Source organism: Psammomys obesus, unplaced genomic scaffold, assembly GCF_907164565.1.
Source record: "Psammomys obesus unplaced genomic scaffold, mPsaObe1.curated_primary_1811, whole genome shotgun sequence".
Taxonomy (NCBI): Eukaryota; Metazoa; Chordata; class Mammalia; order Rodentia; family Muridae; genus Psammomys; species Psammomys obesus.
Window position 1 is genome coordinate 1,077,847 of NW_026587382.1, and position 24,932 is coordinate 1,102,778.

The 24,932-nt window shown below is 46.2% G+C and overlaps 1 protein-coding gene across 1 annotated transcript in view; it reads left to right on the forward strand.

Moving 5' to 3' along the window:
- Positions 1–9,759: 9,759 nt before the first annotated feature.
- Positions 9,760–24,932, forward strand: part of LOC129673901 (uncharacterized) — a 68,865-nt gene continuing 53,692 nt past the window's right edge. The window contains exon 1 of the mRNA XM_055603761.1: positions 9,760–9,914. The gene's annotated coding sequence lies outside the window, so the exon portion shown is untranslated. The remainder of the gene's footprint in view (positions 9,915–24,932) is intronic.

Genomic DNA, 24,932 nt, shown 5'->3' on the forward strand with positions numbered 1-24,932 from the left:
GAGATGGCTAAAGGCTGCTAACGCGCACAGCCTGGATCAGCAGCTTTTTTTCTACAAAAGACCAATCAGGAAGAGTTGAAGCTCTGCAGACCATCTGGTCTCCGCTGCAGCGATTCACCTGTGTGGCTGGCAATGAGAAACAATTGAGACAACCCTCGGACGGAAGAAAGCAGAGGAATCCCAAGAAAACCTCATGTTTAGAGATTGAAATTTGGAGTTTTTAATAACTTTTGCACCACGAAACATTATTCCTTTTATTTTTTTAAATGTTACAAACACTACTTAATAATGTCAAAACCATCCTTAGTCTGCAGGCTGTACTGTGCAAAAGGCATCACGGTGGATTTGGCCTGAGAGTCACAGAGAGGAGCCAAGGGACCCACCGCCATTCTGGAACCTGGTTGAGGATTAAAGGAACAAAAAAGTGCAAAAGCCATGTCTTACACTCCTTCTTTCCTTCTTTCCTTCCTTCCTTCCTTCCTTTCTTTCTTTCTTTCTTTCTTCCTTTCTTCCTTTCTTTCTGTTGTTTTGTTTTTGTCTTTTGAGACATGGTTTCTTTGCGTAGCCCTGGCTGTCTGGAACTCACTATGTAGACCAGGCTGGCCTCGAATTCAAGCTGGGATTAAAGGTGTGCCACCACTGCCCAGCTAAAAGCAATGTCCTAATTTGACCTTTGTGCCTTCTCAGGGGAAAGTGCAGGCTCCTCAAGTTGTCCCCAAAGACCTATTGACCACCCCTGACTTGTCAACTTTTACATCAAACACCCGCAACCTCTGTAACATATTCCCTAAACTTCTCTGAAGAATGAAAAGCTGGTTTCTCCTCATTTCTCTGCTTCTCTTTTCTGGTGCTAGAAACAATTTCCTACTTTCCCTTAAATTCCTACCAGGCCACAGACTTTGTGTATTATAGTTCTCAGCCAAGCATCTGGGAATGACACAGAACTTGGCTTGGCAATCACTGAGTGGATCACTGGGTTCAAGAGAAAGGAGCAAGAGAGTGGAGAGGAAGGAAGAGTATACAAAGAAATCTCTCTCTCTTCATTCTGCCCTCCCTCTTCCCTTCCCTCTCCCCCCTCCTACACCCTCCAGGTCTCCCTCTCCCCCTCTCTTTTCCCCTCTCTCCAGGACACTCCCTTAGAACAAAGACACTGCCTTACTCAGGCAGCACTCTTGGCATAATGGTTTCTAATAAGAGGGAATGGCAAGCATTCGCTAAATTCAAAACAATGCCTTTGGTTCAATGTTTAATGTATTTTTCATCTTTATGAGTGATACACATTTCATTGCTGGGCAAAAGATGTGATATAAAAGATAAATTTCCTTTTCCTGCCTTCAGTCCCTTTTCTATTCTTATTAAACTGTCTTTCATGGAGATAATTGCATGATTTCCATTTTGGATGTCCGGAGGTCAAGCAATCTCAGGTCCTGAGGAACTAGAAACATGGCTAGAATATTTTGGGAGCTTTTATCTCCTTGCTGCTCTGTAGGGCAGAATGACATGAACCCTTGAGCCAAGCTGGTAGGAAATCCCCTGTAAGTACCCATCTCAGAGTGATTTGAAGTTGAACTCGGGACTTTGGCAGACCACTTAGCTGCAGCTTGTGACCCGGGTAGCTGTTTCCAAACAGCTGGGAGAGGCCCTAGGGCCCCAGATCAGACCTCAGTCCCTTTGCCCACTCAGAGCTGCTGAAAGCTAAGGTTCATGACCAAGATCCACCTAGAGAGGTAACCTCCTTCCTGGCTGTCTCCAAGAACCGCTGAAGGTTATTGTGCCTCCTCTGAGCTGCTCCCTTAGGGGAGTCGCTTTGTTTACCAAAACCCGTTGGTCCCTCTGGTAGCTTGGCGACGACACTGCCTTTCCGCTCAACTGAGCTGTGAGCTACCCAGAAGCAGGTCTCAGGAAAGGAACATTATAAATCCAGGCCACGGCTAACTTGGTGTGTTCTAGAGTGTACCGGCCTTGCCTTGGTTAACACCATAAACCTTTCTCGGGGTCTTCCACACTTCTTTCACAGGAGAGGGCAAAAGATCAAAATGGCTTTTCTGATCCACCCAAAAGCCCGTTGTATTATTTACTGTACGTATATACCTTTAGTATAATAACAGGTTAAGAGCCTCATGCTTGGGCTATTCACAATGTGCCGTCGAGGCTGGGCTTCCTCGGCAGAGGGCTGTGTGTATGAAAGCACACCTATCTTATGATGGATTTCCAAACTCCAAATTACCATTAGTTAGCCTGTTGAAGTAGCATTACCCACATGAACCAGCTACGCGTGACTCGGGCAAATCTCTCTGTCCTTTATTGGGGCTTTTGAAAGCCTTCTATAGATCTTTGGTAGAAATTAGAATTAGCCAGAGCCTAGTTAGCCAGAAAGACAGCAAGATAATAAGTGCTTAGGGGGAAAAAGATGGATTAAACTCTTGGCTAGCACGGGTCCACACTCAGATTACCTCAGGTGAGGCTGTTCTGGGTTGTTGTGGTTGATGAAAAATGGAGCCGTGTTCATCTACCCAGAAGGAGGTATTTTTACCTGCCTCCTCTCACTGGAGCTTAGTGGCATACATCTCTGCTTGATATATACTTTTAGCTTACTTGTGCTCTCCTGAACATTTTCTTTCTGTGTGTGTATGTGTGTGTATGTGTGTGTGTGTTTTCAAGACAGAAACCCTCTATGTAGTCCTGGCTCTCCTGAAACTCAGTTTGTAGACTAGGCTGGCTTTTGAACTCGGAGATCTACTCTGCCTCCCAAGCACTGGGGTTAAAAGTGTGCATTGCCACCATCACCACCACCAATGAACATTTTTTTTAAAGATTTATTTATTATGTATACAGTGCTCTATCTGCATGTACACCTGCACGCCAGAAGAGGGCACCAGATCTCATGGATGGTTGTGAGCCACCATGTGGTTGCTGGGAATTGAACTCAGGACCTCTGGAAGAGCAGACGGTGCTCTTAACCTCTGAGCCATCTCTCCAGCCCGAACTTTTTTTTTTATTGGCCCATATAAACTGTGGTTCTCTATGTCTTAACTGTCTAGGCAAGGCAAACCAAAGCACCATGGTTCTTCCTTCCACACCAGCACTTTTGGCCACTTGTGATGGTCTTTATTGATGCATAGCTTAACATGAGCTTGAACTGGGCGGCGGTGGTGTACACCTTTAATCCCAGCACTTGGGAGGCAGAGGCAAATTGGATCTCTGAGTTTGAGGCCAAGCCTGATCTATGGAGCAAATTCCAGGACAGCCAAACAGCCAAGGCTACACAGAGAAACCCTGTAGAGGAATTTTAACCCAGCAACATGGCTATTCTGGCAAGGGATCACATCCAAAGACCTGGGTTTGTGTGATCCAGCTGAACTACAGATATACACCTTTAATCCCTCTGGCTGAAATACAGACAGCTTTTAGTATACACCTTTAATCCCAAACAATGACACCCAATTGACTGTCAGGTAAAGTGATGAGTCAGAGAAAAATTAGACAGAATGAGTCAGAGGTAGGATGTCCAACTCTCACTAGAACAGATAGAAAGAAGAGGCTACTTAAGGGCAGTGCAGGGAGAGAGGAGTTGAGTTTGGTGCAGTTCAATCGAGTGCAGTGGAGTCCAGTTGAGTGCAGTGGAGTCCAGCTGAATTCAGTGCAGTTCAGCTGACTGCAGTGGAGTTTCATTCAGTTTGTGCAGTCAGATAAGTTCAGTTTGTGGAGTTTGGAGACATTTTTTTCCAAGCATAACAATTCAGTTAGAAGCCAAGAGAAGCTAGATTGAATCAGTAAGCTTGGAGAGGAGTTGGAGCTGGAACGGCTGAGTTGAACCAGCCAGCCAGAGTTCAGAAAGCTGGAAAAGGTGAGATTATTCAGCTGTAAGTCTCAGAAGCTGAAAATACTCTAGGCCTAGGTCTGCAGACAGAGGCTGGAAGCTGAAGGCTTCAAGGTCTAGGCTTACAGAAAATTAGATTGTTACAGAGGCTAGAAGCTTCCAGGCCTAGGCCTAGGAATAGAAAGAACAGAGATAGAAACATTCTGGGCTTGGGTATGGCTCTCATCTCCATCCCTTCATTTGAGGAAATAAAATCAACATTTACAAAACCCCTGTCTCAAAAACAATACAAACAGCACACACACAAAAACAAAACACTTAATTTTGGCATCATGCACTTCTCAGTCACTTGAACTCTGAGGGCTACTTTATGGTGCCAGTATTTTTTAATTACTGGCATCATTTCTTAAGACACTCAGCATAGAAAATATTCTCCTTGAATATTTTGCAGACTAGAATCCAAGGGAGGAGCTAAGCTCTCTTCAATCGCCTGTGGTCACAGAAAGCAATGGCAACACAGACAAGATAAAATAGCAGTAAAGTTTAGGGGGCTGGGATCAAATGGAGCCACGTGCGAGTCCTTCATCTTTATGAACTGTGTGACCTTGGGCTAAGCACTGGTAACGTCTAACAGTTGCCGACGGCTTTGTGTGAGCTGGGCACTGGGCTAAATCTGCCAGATGCATCCATTATCTCATTTCATCCTTAAAATAATCCCATGAGGAAGGTGCTATTAATATCTTCATTCCACAAATGAAGAACTCAAAGCTCAGAAAGGTTACGTGGTTAGTGCAAAGTCACAGACACCAAGTTTCAGAAAGAAAACATGAGACTGTGTTCTTGCTGGCAGTACTCTACCAACAAGGAAGAGTTGGAGGGATTAAGTGAGCTAACACACACACAGGGTGCGTGTCTACATACAGCTAGTGCTTCCCGTCACGCAGTATTCTCTCTTGGTTGTTTGAGACAGACTCTCACTAATGTAAGGTAGAATGGCCTTGGATGTAGACCAGGCTGGCCTCAAACTCACATAGATCCACCTGTGTCTGCCTTCCACACAGGCCAGGGATATAGCTCAGTGGGTAAAGGTGCATGCCCAAAAGCTGAAGACCTGAGCTCTGTCCCAAAGCCCAGCTGAAAGGGGAAGGAGAGGACCAGCTCCACGAAGTTGTCCTCTAACTTCCTCGAGTGTGCTGTCGCTGCACGGCCCCCTATGCACAGCCTGCGCCGCGTGCTCACAAGTAGGCATGCACGCACAGTTTGGGTTGTTTGCTTTTTAAACACTCGTTTAGTCCCAGAATGCAACAACTGTGTCCAGCTTTCCACCCGTGTGTCTGTCTATGTGTGAATGTGTGTGTGTGTGGGGGGACTGTTTCTGTATAATATGGATTATCAGGAAATAATACATCTTATTGATTATCAGGAGATGTGGGCATTTTCTTATTATGTGGCTTCTAGTCCTATCTGCTACTAGATTCCTTCCTTAGCTTGGTAAATTTGGAAAGATTTTTTTTTTTTCCTTTTTTAAGTTTTCTGCTTGATTCTCTTCTTATTGTCAGACAGTCCTCCTTCCAGTGATGTGGAGGGGAGAGAAGCCTCATTTGTCTGACTCCCACATTCTTTTCACAGTTAAATATATGCAGGTAGGTAGATGTCAAATTATGAATGGGCTTTTTCTTGTTGTTGTTGTTGTTGTTAATTTATAATTTTGGATGTTTGGAAATCTGAGAATTTCCCCACGTTTCCAGTGGAACTCCAGTCCCACAGCGATCCAGAGGAACTCATCCTCCGTCTCAGATGCAAAAACAGGAAGCCAAACGGAGAAAGATAACGCCCAGGGTCCTCCTCTTCCTGTCAATCAAGGCCTGCCAGGCAATGTTAGGGCTAAGTGAAGCTTCCTGAGCCTGCAGCAGGCTGTGGCTTCAGTTACCAGCACTTGGGAGGGAGAGCTGGGGTGACCACAAGTTCAAGGCCAGGGTGCCCAGGTCGAGACATTCCTTCCCCCCCCACCTTTCCATCTACGTTTGTTTCCAATGAAAGCTTGTCTTTTGCTAAGCTTGTTCGGTCTCACAGTGTTCTTCATCTTTCTATAATTTTGAGCAACCTCCACAGGAGACTTAGCTCACACCGGAGTATCCAAATGGCTGTTTGATATGAACCAGCTATTTGTAGGAAAGCAGAGGACTGAGATAATTCACACTAAAGTATGAATGGCTGGCTTGCTTTACTTTCTTCACAGGTATTTGCATTTTAAAAAGACTGTTTTCTATGCAAATGAATTTGTAATTGGTGAGAATTCTCTCTGGTGAAACAAAACAAAGTCTCAAATGCCCGTTAGGCAGAAGGCAGTTTTGGAAGCTGGGTAGACCAGCTGACCAGCCACATGGTACTGGCACCCTGTTCTTCTGCCCGAGAGTCTAGGGCCTTTGCTTTTGCAGCGTAGCCTCGGGAGGTGCTGTGACACACACTCAGGAGTGTTCACCCACTGAGCTGTCCAAGCAGCCCTGGGTTTTCTTTTTCTCTTTGGAGTTGGCAGGGGAAAAGCCATGGGAACTGGAGGCTCTGATACTTTGACCTGGAGCTTCCACAAACCAGTTCAGACTGGAGGCTGTGGACACCATGTCCCTGCCAGGGGTCACTGAGGAAGAAATGGACAATTAGGATTTTCCAAGGGTCCTAAAACATGCTACTCTCTTCCTTCACTACTCATGTGAGAGGTCACAAGATGAAAAGGACCCAAATATTAGGGTCACAATGGTTCTCCTCTTCTCTTGACCAGCATTTTGATTTTTGCTCTCATAACTGAAGTCCAGTGAGGGGACAATGGCACTCAAAAGATTGCCTCAGCCACATGTCAGCCACTACTTCCTCACTCAATGACCTTAACATATTTTGTAGCCTTGATGCCTCAACATCTTCGCCCAGAAAACAAGCAGTGAGAGTTCAGCCCTTTTGGGGTTGTTTCATATGTGTCCATATGTGTCTGTGTGAATGTGTACCTGTGTGTGATGTGTATAGATGTGTGTGCATGTGTTATGTGTATGTTTGTTCATATGTGTATGCATGTGTATATGTGTATGTGTGTTCATGTGTGTGTATTACGACCATACATGTTTGTATTGTGTTTGCATGTGTTTATATTCTATGCATGTGCGTGTATGTGCGTGTGTTAGCTATTGTCATCACCACCCTTTTTTTTTTTTTTTTTTTTTTACAGTTTTGAAATCTTTGTTTTTGCTTTAAAATGCGCAGCTTTCCTGGACTCAGGTGCCTCTCTATCGCAGGGCCGTCTGCGAATGGTCAGGTTAAGGTGACCTTTTGTGGAATTACTGTCTGGGAGGCCTCATTGTGTCCGGTGAGTCATCACTGCTCAGAAGTGCAGGGTGACTCAGGGGCCTGTTAAGGAGAGGTCAGAAGTTCCCCTAGATTAAAGTTAGAGGATCCAAACCCATGGTCCAAGAAGACTCAGCGCACCGGCGTGGGCAGCCGGAGGGGCTTGGTGTGCCTGGGTATGAAGTGCCCTGGGGCATGTGGGCTCCTCCAGTGAGAAGGCACAGTATGGCAGGGACTTCGGGACCGTAGAGTCACACAGAGCTCAGGTTAGTTCCTCTTCTGCTCCACTCTGTGGTCTCACACACACACTCACCTTCTCTCTTAAAAACTTATTTATTTTTATTATTTTAAAATAACGTATAGATGTGATGGGTATACGCATATGCATGCATGTACCCAAGGAGTCCACAAGAGGGCAGCAGATACCCTAGAACTAGAGTCGCAGACAGTTGTGAGCTACATGGGTGCTGGGTATAGAACCCAGGTCTCTGGAAGAGCAGCCCGTGCCCTTAACACTGAGCCATCTCTCTACTTTCATCTGTGCCATGTGTGTGAATGGGTGTGTGTGTGTGTGTGTGTGAATGTACATATATGTGAATATATACACACATATGAACATATATATACACACACACATATGTTGTCTGGCATGATAGCACCAGCACACAGAAGGCAAGTCAATTGAACTTCTGTGGGTTTGAGCCCAGCCTGGTTTACATAGTGAGTTCCAGGCTAGCCAGAGCTACATGGTGAGATCTTGTCTTAAACAAAACAAAGAAATATAATCTGTAGGTGAAAATGGTCTTAATAAAAATTACCTCATGATATAAATGCTTGGGGAAATGTTGAGAATCAAATAAATTTTCCTTAAAGGTAATTATGATTACTCTCACCACCATGGTTGTAAAATGGAATCCAAATACACAGTTCCCAGGACCGGTAGCAACAGGACCCAAGCTAAGTGGGGGAAAGTAACAGGACATGAAAGTCTTTGCTGTTGTCTCAGGCAGTGACAAGCCGTTTAGCTAGGCTGAAGTGTGTGAAAAGTCATTATTTATTTCTTACCGTGTGCCTGTCAAGGCAGCAGTGATTTGTATCCACACAGCTTCCATTTTGGAGAAGATGATTCTGGGGAAGAAGTACAGTGACCTTCATGCAGAAACAGAGCTCAGGCTGAGCCCTTGTGGAGGCTGAGCCATGGTTCACCAGGACAGCCATGTGGGCCTCGCCCTGTGAGGCACCAAAGCTCGCTGGAGATAGGAGAGGCATGTAATCACCGAGTCCCCTTCCACCTCCACTAGCCGTCCTGAGTTCACAAAAATCTTCAGGTCCTTTGTGATTCCTGCTGCCCGCTCACAATTTGTGCCTTCCTCTGCCATCCCATTGACTCCTCATGTTTCAGTCTCTGGACTTCCTTTTTTTTTTTTTTTTAAGCAGTCTCTCTCTCTCCCCCTTCCACTTCCCTCCTCCTTCCTCCACACCAGTCACATTCCTGCTTGCTTCCAGCCTGGTTCATTATCCTACCTCACTCCCCTTCATTCCTAGAAAACAGCTCACCCAGACGCCCCCTCCCCCTCCGGCCCATGCCCACCTTCCATAAATTCCAGCAGCCTGGCAATCGGTAAGTTCAGCACCACACTCCGAGGCTCTCCCGGTTCACACCACTTACAGCTCCTGGCTGTTGCTCTCTAGGGTACGGGTTGGGGGCGGGGGCTCCACTTTAAAAAGAAAAAATCTGGGCACAAGTTGAACCTACAGTTTACTCCCACATTTCCACATTTCATGATTTTATTTTAATTACTGACTTGGGTCCATCCTCTGTTACACGGTGAAAGAAGCCTATATCCTCCAGGGAACAACAGGGAAGAGGCAGAAAGGAAGAAAAATACCCAAAACAACAACAACAACAAAATACCTATGGGGCCACATAACATCAGTCCTGGGTCCACCCACAGCCTTTCCCCACTTCCCCAACTCCAAGCTCATGGGCCTTGGCTTTTTTGCCTTCTGGGTCGTTTATTCCACTCTTCCTGGGCTCAGATGGCCTCTGAGTCGTAGTGTGCCCAAGTGTGTGACCACTGCTGCCTTTCCAGAGGGCTCACCTCTCTACTGCCATTTTGCTAGGGCACAGCTCCCTGGGATCTTACTCTCCCTCTTTCTCTCCCTGCCCCCAACTCAGCCTGGGCTCTTTCCTGTCTCTTAACTCCACCAGTGCAGCAGCAACTAGCCGAGCTGCTGGCGTGTGAGTGAGTGAGCATGAGTGTGTGAGTGTGTGTGTGTGTGTGTGTGTGTCTGTGTCTGTGTGTGTCTGTCTGCGTGCACAGCTAGGCCAAGCCTGCAAGCCTGCCTGTCACTGGAGAGTTTTAGTTTGCATTCAGAAGGAAGGAGGAGGGGAGACAAGAGGGAAGGAGGAAAAGGTGGAGGGAGGAGGAGGGAGGGGGGTGCGTAGAAGGGAGGGAGAATGTCTTGTTTGTGGCTTGTCAGCAATTGCTTGAGACAAGCTTCCATGTGTGAAAGCTACTTGGCATGAATGCCTGGGCCGTACCAAGTGTCACCGCAGCAAGAGGGGGAGACAGAAGAAAAACAGATCAGACCAGAGCAGACAATAGGCCCCTAAAGTGTTCCCCCTAAGTTGCTTTGATGTTGTCCTGGTGTCTTGATACCAGGAGGCCAGGGATTGCTGGAAAAGGGTCTTTTTTGTCTTCTTTCACTTCCCTTCAGTTTCTGCAATGATTCTCCACAATCTCTGCTCATGAAAAAGGTAAGCACTCTAACAATTCCTTCTTCTGTGGCAAGCTTGCTCGCCTGTGCCTGGAAGTGGGGGTCTCATTCCTGTGCTGCTTAGGAGAAGCGCTTGGGTCCTGCGATTGGAGCTGCTGTTGTGCCCCTGAAGTCTTTGCCAGACGCTTAGGGCTGGGGATGGCCCCTCTTTCCAGGGAACCCCAGTAACACGATCTGTGCCTCTGGGTTGGTGGGGGAAGAAGGGGTGGAAGGAGAGGGGTGGGAGGAGGATGGGAGGGTGGAGGGTGGGAGGGAAAGAAGAGAGAGAGAGAGGGAGAGAAGGCTAGAGGAGAGGAAGAGAAGGGCAGAGCCCTATTTCAGAGAAGCCCCAGCCTGGAGCCCAAGGAGGCCTTGCAAGGTCCGCGCTGTGCATTCGCAGGCTGAGTGAGGCTGGCTGGAGCTCCACTGAGTGACTGCAGAGATTGCGTGGCGCTTTGTGTGTGCGAGTATGCCTGTGGGTCTGGACCTCCCACACACTGCCCTGGCGTGCTTCGTAGTGAAGGGGAGGTACCCCGGTCCTTATCGCCCGGTCCAGACTGGGAGGAAGAGAGCCGCATGGTCGGCCAGAGGGTGAGCGGGAGTACTGCCCCGAGACATCCAAAACTTTTCCAGTTTCGAGGAATTCTCTGCTCAGAGACACGATAAAGGAGTTGTTGGGTGTCCCGGGCCTCAGTTTACCCAACCTGCGAAGGCGGGAGAGTTGATTGGGGATGCTGCACGCCTCCCTGGGGTGAAGGCAAGCAGAGCAGCCCACTCCATGTAACTGTGTGGTGGATTCTTCAGGCTGGCAATGCTGTGGAATCGCAAAGTGCAAGTGTGACCATTATTCCTGATTATCGGCGTCATGATGATAGAACCGTCATTAAAGACGCCCGGAGACAAACAGGCTGGCGAGCACAGATCAAGTGTCTGACCATTTCTAATGAAACAAAAACCCCCTTTCCACCTGTTGGCTTCTGTCCTTTTCTCTTGTGTCTTTTCCTTAGATTTATTGGCCGATTTGTACAGAGAATGGTGTGGGAGGGTTGGGTTTCTCCTTTCCTCCTCCTTCATACATACATATACACATATATGTGTTTTAAAGGTCAATATAATATCTCAGAGGAAAAAACGTGCCTCCTGTTAAATCCCTTTATTCAAGAGCTTGTGTTTTCTGGTTGCTGGGAGGGTGTATGTGCACATTGGTAAACTACCTTGGAGGTGAAAGATTTTTTATTGTGGCTTTTAGAGATTAAATGAGATTTATTTACAATTGCCATTTATCAGAGAGTAACTATCAGTGTGAAGGGCTAAGAATGTGATGGCTGTTTATTCTTCGGCGGTTTTGTGGGTAAAACCTTTTGCTTTTTAAAGTGGCATCTCGAGAACTGGAAGGAGAGAAGACAGAAATCAGTACCTAATACCCGTCCTTCATATGTTTGTTTGGGAGGAAAAAAAAAATGTCTGCTTATGCTTTTGAATTGTGGATTTCGTTTGCATTTATGCAATCATCAGAGCAAAGCTCTCAACTGTAGCCCTCTTGAAATTCTCCAGGGGCTTTGCTTGCCTGATTTAGGTTTTTTTGTGACTCTGTCTTACTGTTTGTTAAAAAAAAAAAAAAAAAAAAAAATTACAGAAGTCTGGGTGGCTGTGACTCCTTCTATCCTAACCCAAATGTTTCAGATGCTCTGTGATAGCCTGGGATGGACGCAAAGAGCCATCCTAGGCTAAGAGTACTTACGTTCTTCCTGTAGAGGCCCGGAAACCCAGTTGCTGGGTGTGGGAGAGGATGGGAGAAAGGCATTAGGGGCCTCCATCTGCCTCGAAGGTCCCAGAACTTCTTCATTCTATTTCAGTGTTTTACATCTAAGTCTCAATCGTCATCTGCCGTGAAGGCTGAAGAGCTTGCTAGGATTTGTCTTTGAGAAGCTTCTGGGTCCCGATATCTTTTTTAAAATGTTGGCATTTCCGGACCGGAAGGGAGAAGAAAGGTTGGTTACTTGTCATGTTTTAGATGAGGGTGCTTGGGGAAGCTGACGGAAGCACAGGGTCCCCGCTCCACGACGGTTGTCCGGCCAGCCTCTCCCACCTCCTCGCCACCGTAAGTGTGATCCCCACACTTACGAGTAGGCACCCCAGCTCAACCAGCAACCTTCAGGTCACAACAGGACACAAACTTAGGAGACATCAGTTGCACCACTGATTTGCATCAGGCATCCTACTGACACTTAGGGAAGAGCGAGGCCACGTCCAGCCACGTCCATCCCCAGGCAACATCCACTCGTGTTGGCATGATGCCGTGAACCGCAGAATCACACAGACCAGGAGTCCCAGCATTGACAATGCGCACTGAACAGCACACAGTTCAGTACAAAGCTGTGCAGGTCACTGGCCTCCCGGACTGTGGCTGTTTTTGTCTTCGGGGTTGAGGTCCCTTGTTCCAGTCTCACGGAACCAAGGATGCCAATAGCTGAAGGGAATACCCGCCGCCCCATCCCTGTACCCCATACACACAGTACAGCACAGGCGCAAATAACATCTTTGGACCCTTATACTCGTACTATTAACTGCTGTGAGCCGGCCTACGCAACAGTCACTGTCTGGGCGGCTCACATTCGCTGTAGCCTCTTCGTGCTGTGAAGCCCTCGTGGGTGTCGGAGGACTGTGGGTAGTGAGGCTCTTGTCTTACTTTACTTCTTCCATGGTTCCTGGGCTCATACGAAAGACTTAGCTGCAGCAAACACCACCATTTTGGAATTCCAAAGACAACATTGCAATAAAATGGTCTTTCCTACCCCTCCCAGCCGAGCCAGTTAGCTAACTATAAAGGTAAACCTTATTTAAAAAATAAAAGTAAAACAGTTCAGCCCAACCCATTTTGGGTCAGGTTATTAAACTCTTCCTGGTTTGGTGATATCAGAAGTTCCCCCAACTTCCTCTTTCGAGCCTGGAGAGAACACGGGCCCATGGTGCCAGTCACCTCGGAGGAATCACTCAGTGCTCGTACTAACGCCCTCTCCATCACACTCTGTAGTACTCAGGGAGTGTGTCCCCCTGCGCCGTCACTCTTCTTCTGCTGCTTTTTAAAGTCTAGTTTTGCGGTTTAAGAAGTAGACAGACACGCCCCCACACACAGAAAGCACAGGTTGGGTGCCTGCACCTTGGGAACCCACACACATTGACTGGTTCAGTCACGTCGTGAGCGAAATGAGAGTCATTTCGATGCCTCCAGATCTTAGGCAGTGCCCAGCTCAAGCCACGTCGTCTCGGCAGCCTGAAGCAGGAGCTCGTCTCGTCTGCCCCTGGAGACCGTGGCTCAGGCCTTCTCTCCTCGGCAGGATACACTAATCCCGAGTCTTCCATCACTGCCGGACATGCCCCCCCTGATGTGTCACTCACCGTGGCGGCGTGGTATCTGTGGGGGCGGCAGCTCGAGCAGGCACTGGATAGAGTCACCCAAAGAGAGTAGGGAGATGAAGGATGAGTAAAATGAGGACCTGGGTGGAGGAAAGATGGAGCAGGGAGCCAGAGAGCAGGGACACGGGTCCTTCTGACATTCAAGAGGGTAAAAGTGAAGGCTGTTAGGACATCATCAAAGGTTCCACGTTCAGATACTTGTGTAAGTGCCTCTGACCCCGCTACAAGCAAAACTGGCACTGGATGCAGGGCATTCCCTGAACTCGTTAGTTGTTGTTGTTGTTGTTATTATTATGTGTGTAGTTTTGTAGAAGGAAATTTGTGAGGTTTCTCCCCTCAAGAGACATAAATATAAGATGTGAAGTGGAAACTCTTCATTTTGTTTTAAGCTTTGGCATCTTGATGCGCATTAAGACCGCTGCTTAGTTCTCTGCCTCAGCAGCTCTTCAAGCTAAGAACTATTGTGAACCTGGGGTTAGATTTAAGTAAGTCTCTGTGATTCATCCAAGGACTCATAAGGCAACCCACAGGGAGATGGCTAACCAATTAAACGGTCCTCTCAGGCCAGTGGTTCTCAGCCTGTGGGTCGTGACCCCTCCGGGGGTTAAGTGACCATTTCGCAGGGCTCGCCTAGGACCATCAGAAAACACAGCTATTCGTAACAGCAACAAAATTATAGTTATGAAGTAGTAACAAAATAACTTTATGGCTGGGGGTCACCACACCACGAGGGACTGTATTAAAGGGTCGAAGCGCTAGGAAGGTTGAGAGCTGCTGTGTTAGGCCATCTCTTCAGGAGATGAGAAGCAGAGAACCGAAGGCCACACAGTTCAGATGGAAGGCTCTGCGGTGACGGGAGCCTTCAACCTTAGTTTGGGCATCCCAACCCCCGTGTTTTTTTTTTTTTTTTTTTTTGCTTTATTTTTTTTTTAAACAAATACCAAAATTTTAGGCATTAAAAAAAAATAGTTTTAGTTAGTTGATCATAGAAAAGGATTCCCAGTTCTGACTTAATAGTGACATTAATGTTCTATAAAGGACATTATACCAGCTTTTGGCTCGGTTTTGACAGAATCTCTGTTCTCCCTCTCTGAATTCCTGATGGAGTAAAGGATCTGAGCTAAGTCATCTTTGAGATCCCTTTCAGCTTTGCTAGTCAGTTGTTTTTCTGATTCTGTGAACAGGCTAATGTGACAGTCTAGTCATTTATAGGAGGCCCAATTCAAAAGCTATGGTTGCCAGATAAGAAATGTGGTGGGCTTTGTGGATATATAGAATAAATCCATACGAATATACACACACACAAACTATATTGACATTTTGAAGTGAAGGCACGTTAGGAAAGAGTGGGATTTTAATTTATGGATTGCAAGAGAATTTGCCAGTCAGCATACAGGCACATGTACAAGAGACTGAAGAACCATTTTCAAAGGAATAAGCTGTTTTGAATGCACGTCTTCCTGTATAATAAGAATGAATTTAAAATGGACGGGCGCCGGGTACATCTCTCAGCGTCCCTGTTCTCACATGCTTTCTTACGGCAACCGTGCTGTTCCTTTTCGCATCGTGTTCACATGCTGTTTCGCGGGTGCCAAGGACCAGTTTAAGCGACCAGAGTGCCGAGGATACATGCCGCATACTTCGCACCCTGCTCTAGGGGATGGCAGACCCATTGACAGTCTTTATCATATGCCAAGGTTCTGGTGGAAGACCTGCCGCTAAGTTCCGTGTATGCGTGTGCCTGTGTAGGCGACACACCTAGCTTAGGGTTATGAGTGACAAACGGAATGGTGGCTGCGATCCAGACAGAAAGGCTGGAGAATAAATGACGTTTCATTCTTCATATCACCACTGTGAGTCACTTCAAGCACTATTCATTTAGAGCTGGGCAAACCTTTGAAAGACATAACTTAAAATTTTTACATGATGCAATTTTTAGAGTCCCAGAGTAAATTCCTCTGCCATGTTTTAGGAATATCATCTTGGTTGTAGCAAGGGAGCCTGTTTCAGACCTGTGTTGATGGTTAGTAAGCCAATGACTTAATTTTTATCTGAAAAAATATATAGTATATAAGATATAATTACCTTCTAACTCAGAAGGGGGATTTTGAAGAGCATGTATAATTACGTTTTACCTATTCTTTTATTCTGTGTTGTTTAAAATTCCCAACATTGAATCTCTTGTTTATTTCATAATCATCCTAAAATGCACATAGTAACACAAATATATTAGTGACTTCGGAAGTAGGGAAGCTGGAATGCATTTATCAGCAAACGTTTTAGGCAGTTATGATTGTACTCTGTGGACAAGGGTAGACTATTAATTGTTGATGGATGCTAACAGGGTAATAAACCAACAAGCCCTTTGTATCACTGTTGCTCAGCTCGGTTTCGACGCTCCAAGTAGTTACCAAGTGTTGTTTTATTTTTTAATTTTATGTTACTCACTTGATGATTAAAAATGCCTTGAAATCGAAAGCTTTGGAGGGCTTTTATAATTCCACAAAAAAACATAATCACTCTTTTTCCTGAAAAATAAATCCAAACACCAAACTGCTATCAATGGCCTTTGGAAGAAGCCATGCCACCACCAGCTAAGAAGGAAAACTTAGGGCCCCAGAGGTAGCTATCAGGTCCTCTAGGTGTGCTTGGCTTTGCTGCTGCATAGGCTGCTGCAGCTAGGAGAGGTGTTCCTGGAAATCTGTGGACAAAGGACAAGCTGGTGCCTGGTCAAGGGCTTGCTCGCTCTGGCAGCGGAGATCTGGGGGTTTACGGTATGGAAAAGCAGACTTCTCACCCAGTATCTAAGCTGGCATAGTCTAAAGAATTGGGACTCGAACTCACACCTCAGGGTCCAGGATCCCTCTGCCTGGGCTATCTTCTGCTTTGTCCTTTCCAAACTAGCTCCTGGTGCATCATCAAGACCTACCCTGTCATTTCTTCTAGGAAACTCCCTAGTTCCAAACTAGCGCATCCTGCCTCCCTTCTGGACCACCTAGGGTGAGCAAGTACTTAGTCAGCCCTGCCCTGGTTCATCCGGCTACTCCTTTAGTCTGTTGTCTCCTCAAGGGTTGGGAAGAGTTTTCAGTCTTTGTCCCTTAATGCCGAGGGCAGGGTGAGACAGAACAGGCAGCAAATCAATGTTGTCGAATGACTAAACAATTTGCACTGGAAATAGTTTATTATGGCACTGGGGAGACGGACAAAGCATGTGGATAAAGTGCTTTCTATGCAAGCCTGAGGACCCAAGTTCAGATCCCCAGCACCCGTGTAAAAAGCCAGACATTGTGACGGGTTTGTAATGCCAGTGCTGGGCTGGGGTGTGGGTGGGAGAGGTGGAGTACATGGAGAGCAGCAGATCTTCCAGGTTTGCTGATCCAGCAAGTCTAGCTTCTTCTTCAGAGTCTATGAGAGACCCTGCCTCAAAAAAAAAAAAAAGAAAGAAAGAAAGAAAGAAAGAAAGAAAGAAAGAAAGAAAGAAAGAAAGAAAAAATGGTGGAAAGTAATACAGGAAAACCCTTTACATCCACCTCTAGCCTCCACATGTAGATACATGGGCAAGTACACGCTCACACACAGGTGCACATATGAATACACCACAGACACATGGAAAAGGAAAAGAAAACATCTATGAATACCGCAACCAGCTGAGTGTGGTGGCACACAACTTTAATCCCAGCCCTGGGGAGGCAGAGTAGGTGGATCTCTGTGAGTTCAAGGTCAGCTAGGGCTGCATAGTGAGACCCTATCTCAAAAAAAAAAAAAAAGATTAATAATTTAAACAAACCCCAAAATGATAGAAAAGATGTGAAATCATGCAGTCTTGTTTATACTTCACTTACAAAAGGAAATGTCTCATGTGCTAGTCATCCTTTTGCAAAAGAATGATTTACTCCTTCCTCCTTTAAGTATTGGGAATACGTTCTCTAGTTTCTCATTCTTGAGCCTTGTCATTCCAGCTAAGAGTTTGTTTTGATGTCAAAGAATCCCAGATGTGCAGTGTGTCTGTCACCTTCTCCTGCCTAACTTTTGAAGGATCAGGTATTGATATTTAGGCAATAACTAAAGATGAGGTGTTCCCTGAGATAGTGCCACAGTCGGAAAACAGTGAGCTGAGCACCTGGCTGCCAGACGTCTGGACCGTAAGAAATTAAGAAGGGATTGTATGCTTTAATTTTCTAAACATGTTTAAGTACGGAACCCTCTGGACAGGAGCTTTTACTTGCAAAGAGCTGACTCACATGAGTTTCCTCGAGCAAAGGGGCATTCATGGTGAGCATGTGCACAGACAAGTAGAAGCCAGGACTAGATGCCTCTCAGAGACCGTGCCAGCTCCAAGGACGGCCACCTGCCATTCCCAGCCTCCGTGTTGCTTTTCTGTCTCCTTCGGTTCCCATGGCCTGGGCCTTTTCACCTGGTTAGGAGAACATCGCTTAATTTCCTGACTTTTTGCTGACACGGAGTTGTGGCCCCTTAGACTTGCCTACACACCCACATCCAGCTTCTGCCTTGTCCCCTCCGAGGCCTCTTGGTTCATAGTCTTTCAGTTGTAGTTTTCCTGATGACTGCTTTATTCTCTCAGAGTCCTTTCTTCCTGAGAATCCAGCTAGCCCCTTTCATCTTTTCTTTGGCACACTTATAACCCTTGGGTGATCAGGGGTTGTAGTTGCTCAAGGGTTCGAAGCTCTCCCATAATGTGTCGAGGAGGGAGGAGCCGGGCTGTGTCTGTCTGATGTAAGCAGAGAGGCTTTTTGGGAGAAGCTCTAGAAGGGCTCGCTTCCTTCCCGTGTAGCTTATCTAATATAAGTCGATTATGAGTCTAAGTTAAGAATAGCCAGGTTATTAAAAATTAAAATGTTTCACTGGTGACAATTAGTGTAACCATGATAGGAAAGCCATGAGACGAAGAGCAAATTCATAACCAAAAAAGAAACCGGGAGACGGAAGTGAGTTAGAACCAGCTCTTAGGCGAATGACTCCATGATGTGCACTTGTTAAACAACAAGAGCAGGTGAGTAGTCAACATGAGCACTTGTTGACACAGACCCCAGAGGCTAGTTTACAAAGCAAGTGTAAGCCTGGAGTTGAAGACCAGGGAGACAAAGAGAAATATTAAACTCCGTAGGGCGTTTGGGCTCTTCCTGCGCGTGTTCCCCCAGGCTTCCCTAGTCTCTTCTTGCTCCTTTTCATCTGAAGTTCTGAGCAACCGGGACTGAACTGGTGATAGGACCTTGGACTGTTTGTTTTCTCCCGCTCACTTTGCTCCCCTGTCAAATGCGGACAATACTAATTGTCTCAATACCTGGTAATATGAATTAAATTAGATGGGACCATATATTTAAAGTGAGTAATATATTGCCTGGCGTTAATAGGCCCTCATTTGATTGTAGCAATTACTCTAACGCACAGAGAGGAAGGAAATGTTGATGAGATAATACGCTGAGTGAAATTTCAGTTGTTACATCATTGACTCCCTAGAGCAATCCCAGCAGACTTGGGTTTCTACTGTATGAATAAGAAAACAGCAGCAACGTTGCTGGGCTTGCAGCCGAGTGATAGAAAACTTGTCTGGCATATACATTTCACCCCCGCCCCAGCACCACCCAACTCACAAAACCCCACAACGAAAGCCCCAAGAGGGAAAGAGCATGTACTTACTTGTCAAATCATATGCCGACTGGACTAAGCTAAACTATTTCATCCACCACTGTGATTAATGTTTCCCTCTCATAGTTGAGGACCCCGAGGTCCTGGGAACGTAACTTGCCGAAGGTCCTACAGCTAGTAAATAATAGTTACGCCGTCAGCGTGTGCCGCTTAAATCCAGGCAGTCTGACTCCAGGACTCTCCAGGGTTCTAGAGGTGCATCAAGGTTCAGGTATTACTAGAGGTGCTGGTTCAACTCATTCCCAGAGATGGACGCTACCCCAATACAAGCCTGTGGTAGGCACACAGCCTTAATGTGTACCCAGACCTAAGTGCTGTGACGCAGTAGGCGAGGGCAGGCAATTTGGAAAACAATTTAAATATGTCAAAACAAGGTCTCTGAGATCTGAAGGAATGATTTAACAGACGAGAGAAGGATGTCTATTGTATCCGGCAATTAAAAAAAAAACAAAAAAACAAAAAAACAGTGCGAGTGACTTGGTGAAGAACTCAAGACGAGTTGGGCTTCATTCTCTACCCTTAAGGTGCGTTCATCCTGGTGGAGGGAGGCAGATAATCACACAACTAATTACAAACCGTACAGCAGCGCATCGAAGAGCTGCAGCAGTCCGGAGAGAGGAAGATTAATCCGGCAGTGATGAACATGGTAGAGGGACTGGGGAGGCTTCGTGCAGGAGATGACATTTGCAATTGTCCTTTGAGGACAACTTTGGAAGTGCCAAAAGCCTTCTATCATACCCTTTTCCTCACACTAGTGATTTTCTAAAGGCAGTGTTAAATAGCTAACTTTACATCACAGTATAATAAGCACGGAATTCGCATGCAGTGTTTTCAAAGACTTGGTTCTTTGAGGGGAAATGGAGAAATATCTACTCTTAATAATTGTAGGACGGCAGTGGTATTTCCCCGGTCTGCGCTCATGCAGACACCCATTCATGGGCTCAGAAAATGGAATTCTCCGTTCTTTGCTTTCAAGCTCGGGCTCCAAAGCTGTGTGACAGCTACAGGGCCCTGAGGGTGCATCTGCCTGTTCTCGATGGCACTAAGAAAGTCCTAGGGAATCCAGGCAGGCCGTTTGTCCCCTCTTCTTCTTTTTAAGGTTTATTTATGAGCGTTTTGCCTGCATGTGTGTCGGCGTGCTGTGTGTCTGCCCTCTGCCCTCAGAGGTCACAGAGAGCCTTGGATTCCCTGAAACTGGAGTTATGGATGGTTGATCTGCCTTGCAGGTGCTGAGAATCACACTGGGTTCCTCTTCAAGAACAAGTGTTCATCTGGGTGCGGTGGTGCACACCTGTAATCCCAGCGCTTGGGGAGACAGAGGACGTTTAATCTCTGTGAGTTCGAGGCCAGCCTGGCCTACAAAGCTAGTTCAGGACAGCCAAGGCTACACAGAGGAACCCTGTCTCAAAAAAACCAAACAATACAAAAAAGAGCAAGTGCTTTTAACGGCGAGCCATCTCTCCAAGCTCCATTTACCTGTTCTTTGATTAGAGATTTTAGTCTGCAATTAGAAATTCCCAATTTTCATTACATTTAACACCAGGTTGTCTGGATTTTTTTTTAAGATGACAGTAATGTAAGATATCCTGTGTTGTCTCCATAAGTGTACTTGTGATTGTTGTGGTCTGTGTGTTCTGGTGGTTGATTAACTTGAGTTGCTACAGCCTAATCTGGTTCAATGAAGCCACCACGGAGACATTTGCTGCATTTGGTTTCATTTCACTGGCCTCTTCAGCAACACATGATAAGGCAGAATCCCGGGGAGACCTCTTGACTGGGTTGGTAGGTCCTCTGTTCAAGTCTCCTTTCTCCAAACTTTTGTTGATGAATATTATGCTCTTTCCTTCTTCCAAAGACCCAACTCAAATGCCATTTTCCTCAGAGAAGCCCCAGGGCTGGCAAGCCCATGCTGTCGTCCACTTTCTTTCCAGTGGGCCATAACAGCCTCATGCATTTAATACCACAGGTCACTCATAGGCAGTATGGAAGGGAGCTGGGGTGCCCGTTTTTTGTCAACTCGACCCAGCTCCAGGGAGAAGGAACCTCAACTGAGAAAATGCTTCCATTCAGTTGCCTGCAGGCAAACCTGTGGGATATTTTCTTGATTAATGACTGATGTGGGAAGATGGAGCTATGAGCAGTGCCACCCTGGGCAGGTGGTCCTGGCTTCTATAGGAAAGCAAACTGTCCAGCCCTGGGGAGCAAGCCACTAAGCAGTATTCTCTCATGGCTTCCGCTTCAGTTTCTGCCTCCCGGTTCCTGCCTGACTTCCCTTGGTGATGGACCATGACCTGGAACGTGAAGCCAAGTGAACCCCTTTTTCTTTTCCCCCCCAGGTTGCTTTGGGTCATGGTGTTTATTGCAGCAGCAGAAAACACAGCAAGATTTTAGAATCTAGGCAGCCCATAGACCACAAAAAAGATCCCCTGACTAGCAAGTTATACTCAAAATTGCTTACTGAACACAACCAAATTGAATTTTGCCTTGGTAGGTTTGGCTTCAGGCTCGGTAACCTGGACATCTATGCTTCATTTCTCTTGGGGGGGGGGAGTATTTTAAACCAGGCATGGTAGCTCATGCCTGTATTAACAGCACTTGGAGCTGACAGGGGAGTTGCCATGAATTTGAAGCCAACCTGGGCTACCTAACAAGTACCAGGCCATCCTGGGCTACAGAGTGGAGACCCCGGTTACAAACAGACAAACAATAAACAAAAAGTGTCAATTATGTTGGGATGAAAGGGATCACACGCTGTAACCGTTCACTGTAATTATTATCAATAAGCGTCAGCAAAGCAGTAGGAAGTGATACAATTACTTCCTTTGCTTGCTTTTGCAGGCAGAGTGGGAAGGCTAGGGAACTGCCCCTTCCATCCTTAATATCTATGATTCTTTGAAATTTTATGTAGACAAGTGCAAGCTAATGTACGCTGGAAGGGACAATTGGAGCGGCTCACACTCACTGATGGGCTCTGAATTACGTTGCTTGTAAGTGCTCAGGAAAAAGATCTCAGATGCATTGTGGCTTGCTCAATGGAGACATCTGCTCGCCGTGCAGCGGCAGTCAGAAGAATGAATGAGATAGAATGGGCCGTATTAACTTTGAGAATGGAATAAAGAAGAATGAGGAAAATAATAGAGTGCACATAATTTGGCATTGACTATTTCTGTAATTACAATAAAACATTTTAATGATATACATTGATGTTATGACTTCACCTTAAACTCAGAATTCAGCATTGGGTCCCTGTGTTTCAAAGAATACAAAGCAGAATTACAAAGGATCCAGAGAAAAACAACGGAAAATCTCAGAGATGTGCAAGGGATTCGCCTGTAATGAGAAACTGAAAAGACAAGGACATTTTTAATTTGGATAAAGGGGTGGGGGGAGATGACATTGTATAAATTTATTTAAAATTAATGAAAGTTTCAGAAAATTGCTAGAGCTAGCTTCTGATTATCCTTGGTAATGGAGGTCAGAGATAGGCAGGATAATTGAAATCCCCGATTATCTCCAACCTTCATTTTAGCCATTAGCGGTAGCTTCCAGTTCTAGCACAGTCTTAACAAATGAGTACATGCGAGGCCCAACAGCCCTGGGTTTGGAAAGTGGACAGCCACGGGAGAGGCAGCCTAGGGCAGCGGCATACCTGTGCACTATGCCAGCAGGAAGCCTGGATTCTATTTCCTGCTCCTTGCCCATCATCTGCACACACCTGACTGGTATGCTTACCTTCTGTCTCCATGCCTAGGTTTGCCGGGAGAACTAGATGGAAATGGTGGTGAGCTGCAGCGCTCTGCGTTGAGGATGCCTCTGCCAGCTTTCCCATCCAGTGCATACTCCTAGCTCCCAGGTCTGACACACTCCATAGTCCCTTCACTCAGGGTCCTGCTTCTTGTGTTCTTGGAAGGAGATTTCAGAAGATGGGGGGCGGGGAAGGAACACTCTTTATCTTCAGAAGCATCCTCCACAATCCTATTCTCCAGGTTCCTGGAGAGCCTGAAGATAATATTGTACGTTTTCATTTTATTTTGAGGTTATCTTCCCAACAGCCCACCAAGGTGGGGACCACTACTCTCATCTTTCAAATGCAGACCCTGAGGCATACAGGACTTGCTATAGAACACGTAGCAATTACAGAATAAAGACGACACCAGCGCTGCTGGCCTCTTGGCTGATTTACAGCGGTTAGAAAGCCGATCATGTGACTTTGCCTCCCCTGCTGAAAAGTAGCTAGCCTTGCCTTAGTCTCCTCCAGGCTCCTGCTTCCTTCCTCAGCACCCAGTGCCGGACTCATCCTCCCCTCAAGCCCGGCACTTTCTCCTCCCCTAAAGACCATCGTGTCTGCCTAGGCGCCGCTACTTCACAGTTCTTAACCTGTTACTAAATACAGAAGCCTCTAAGCCCAATTTAAATAATAGTTAGAATTTAGTTGAACAAGTTAGAGCAGTCATCCCAAACAATGGGGCCATTCTTTATGTCTTTATTTTGCTTAAAACATCTAACGGGGTTTTGATGTGGGCCAACAGTTTGTCTTTAGGGTTCAGAACTTCTCAGGAAAACCAAAACCGTGGTTTTATTTATTTATTTATGTATTGACAGGGTTTCTCTGTGTAGCCCTGGCAGTCCTGGAACTCACTATGTAGACCAGGCTGGCCTTGAACTCACAGAAATCTACTTGCCTCTGGCTCCTGAGTGCTGAGATTAAAAGCATGCACCACCACCACTGGCGAGAACCCTGATTCTAAATTCTCATGTACATTACAAGAATTGAAGTTTTCTCAAACATTTTTTTTTTCTGGTTGTCTTCAAAGTGGAGTAATATCTGAGAGACATTTGAGAAGCGATCAAGTTCCTCCAGGTATAATGAGGTTTCACAGCTGGCTCCCGACACTTCTGACAGCACACCATTTTTTTTTTTTTTAATTTTGTCTGTGTGTTAGGAGGGGCTGGTATGTACATGTGAGCTCACTTGAGTACAAGTGTCTCAGAAGGCCTGAGGCATCAGATCCCCTGGAGCTGGAGTTTCGTGGTTGTGAGTCCTGTGACTGCGGTGCTGGGAACTGAACTCTGGTCCTCTGCAGGAGCAGCATGTTCTTTTAGCCACCGACTCGCCGCGCTAGGCTTTTGATGCCTGTTTCACACTTAGAGTTGTAGACATGGTTGGTTTGGGTACCTACATTCCGTTATTTCAGCTACATCTAATTAAATCATACCCTTACAATGACGCCGGGAGCTAGTGCAAATAGCGCACGGTGCGGACTCTTGGTGAGCAGACAGCTCCTACAGAAGACAGGGGTCCCATGGCAGCCGATTACTAGCAGGCAAGGCGCAGCACGCCATGGACCTTCAATGGAAAGAGGCAACGGAGGCCACAGATGGACCGGCTCTGTGTCACCACTTGAGAGTGTCCCTGCTCAGCGTGGCTTCTGTTTTCATGTTTCTGCCCTGAAAGCTCAATTCCTTGAAGATCTAACTTTCATCTCTGTAGTCATTCCCAGAGCCCAGCACAGTATATGTTGGTATATGTTGATGGTATATGTTAGGCCTTTAGGGATCACTGACTAACCCACTAGCTAACAGGCTAAACCAAAACTCCGTTTGAACACGACATATCCGCTGGTGAGGATAAAGCAAGCCTCGAGGAACTGCGCAGAAAGAGCTAGCGAATGAATTTCTAATGTTGTTGCGGGGTTAGTTCGCATCTCGTTTTAGATGGCTAGACAATGTGAAGCAGATATTAAGGAGTGGGTTCCATGTAATGTGTAATTAACCTAGGTAACTCTCCAACGTAAAATAACAGCCACACAATGCTTGGTAACATTTCATAAGAAATTACAAAAGATATTCTGACATTGGGGGGAAAATCGGTACTTACAACACAGTGACCAACTAAATCAGAGCCAGCTGGGTCGAGAGAAAACTCCCGCCTTGT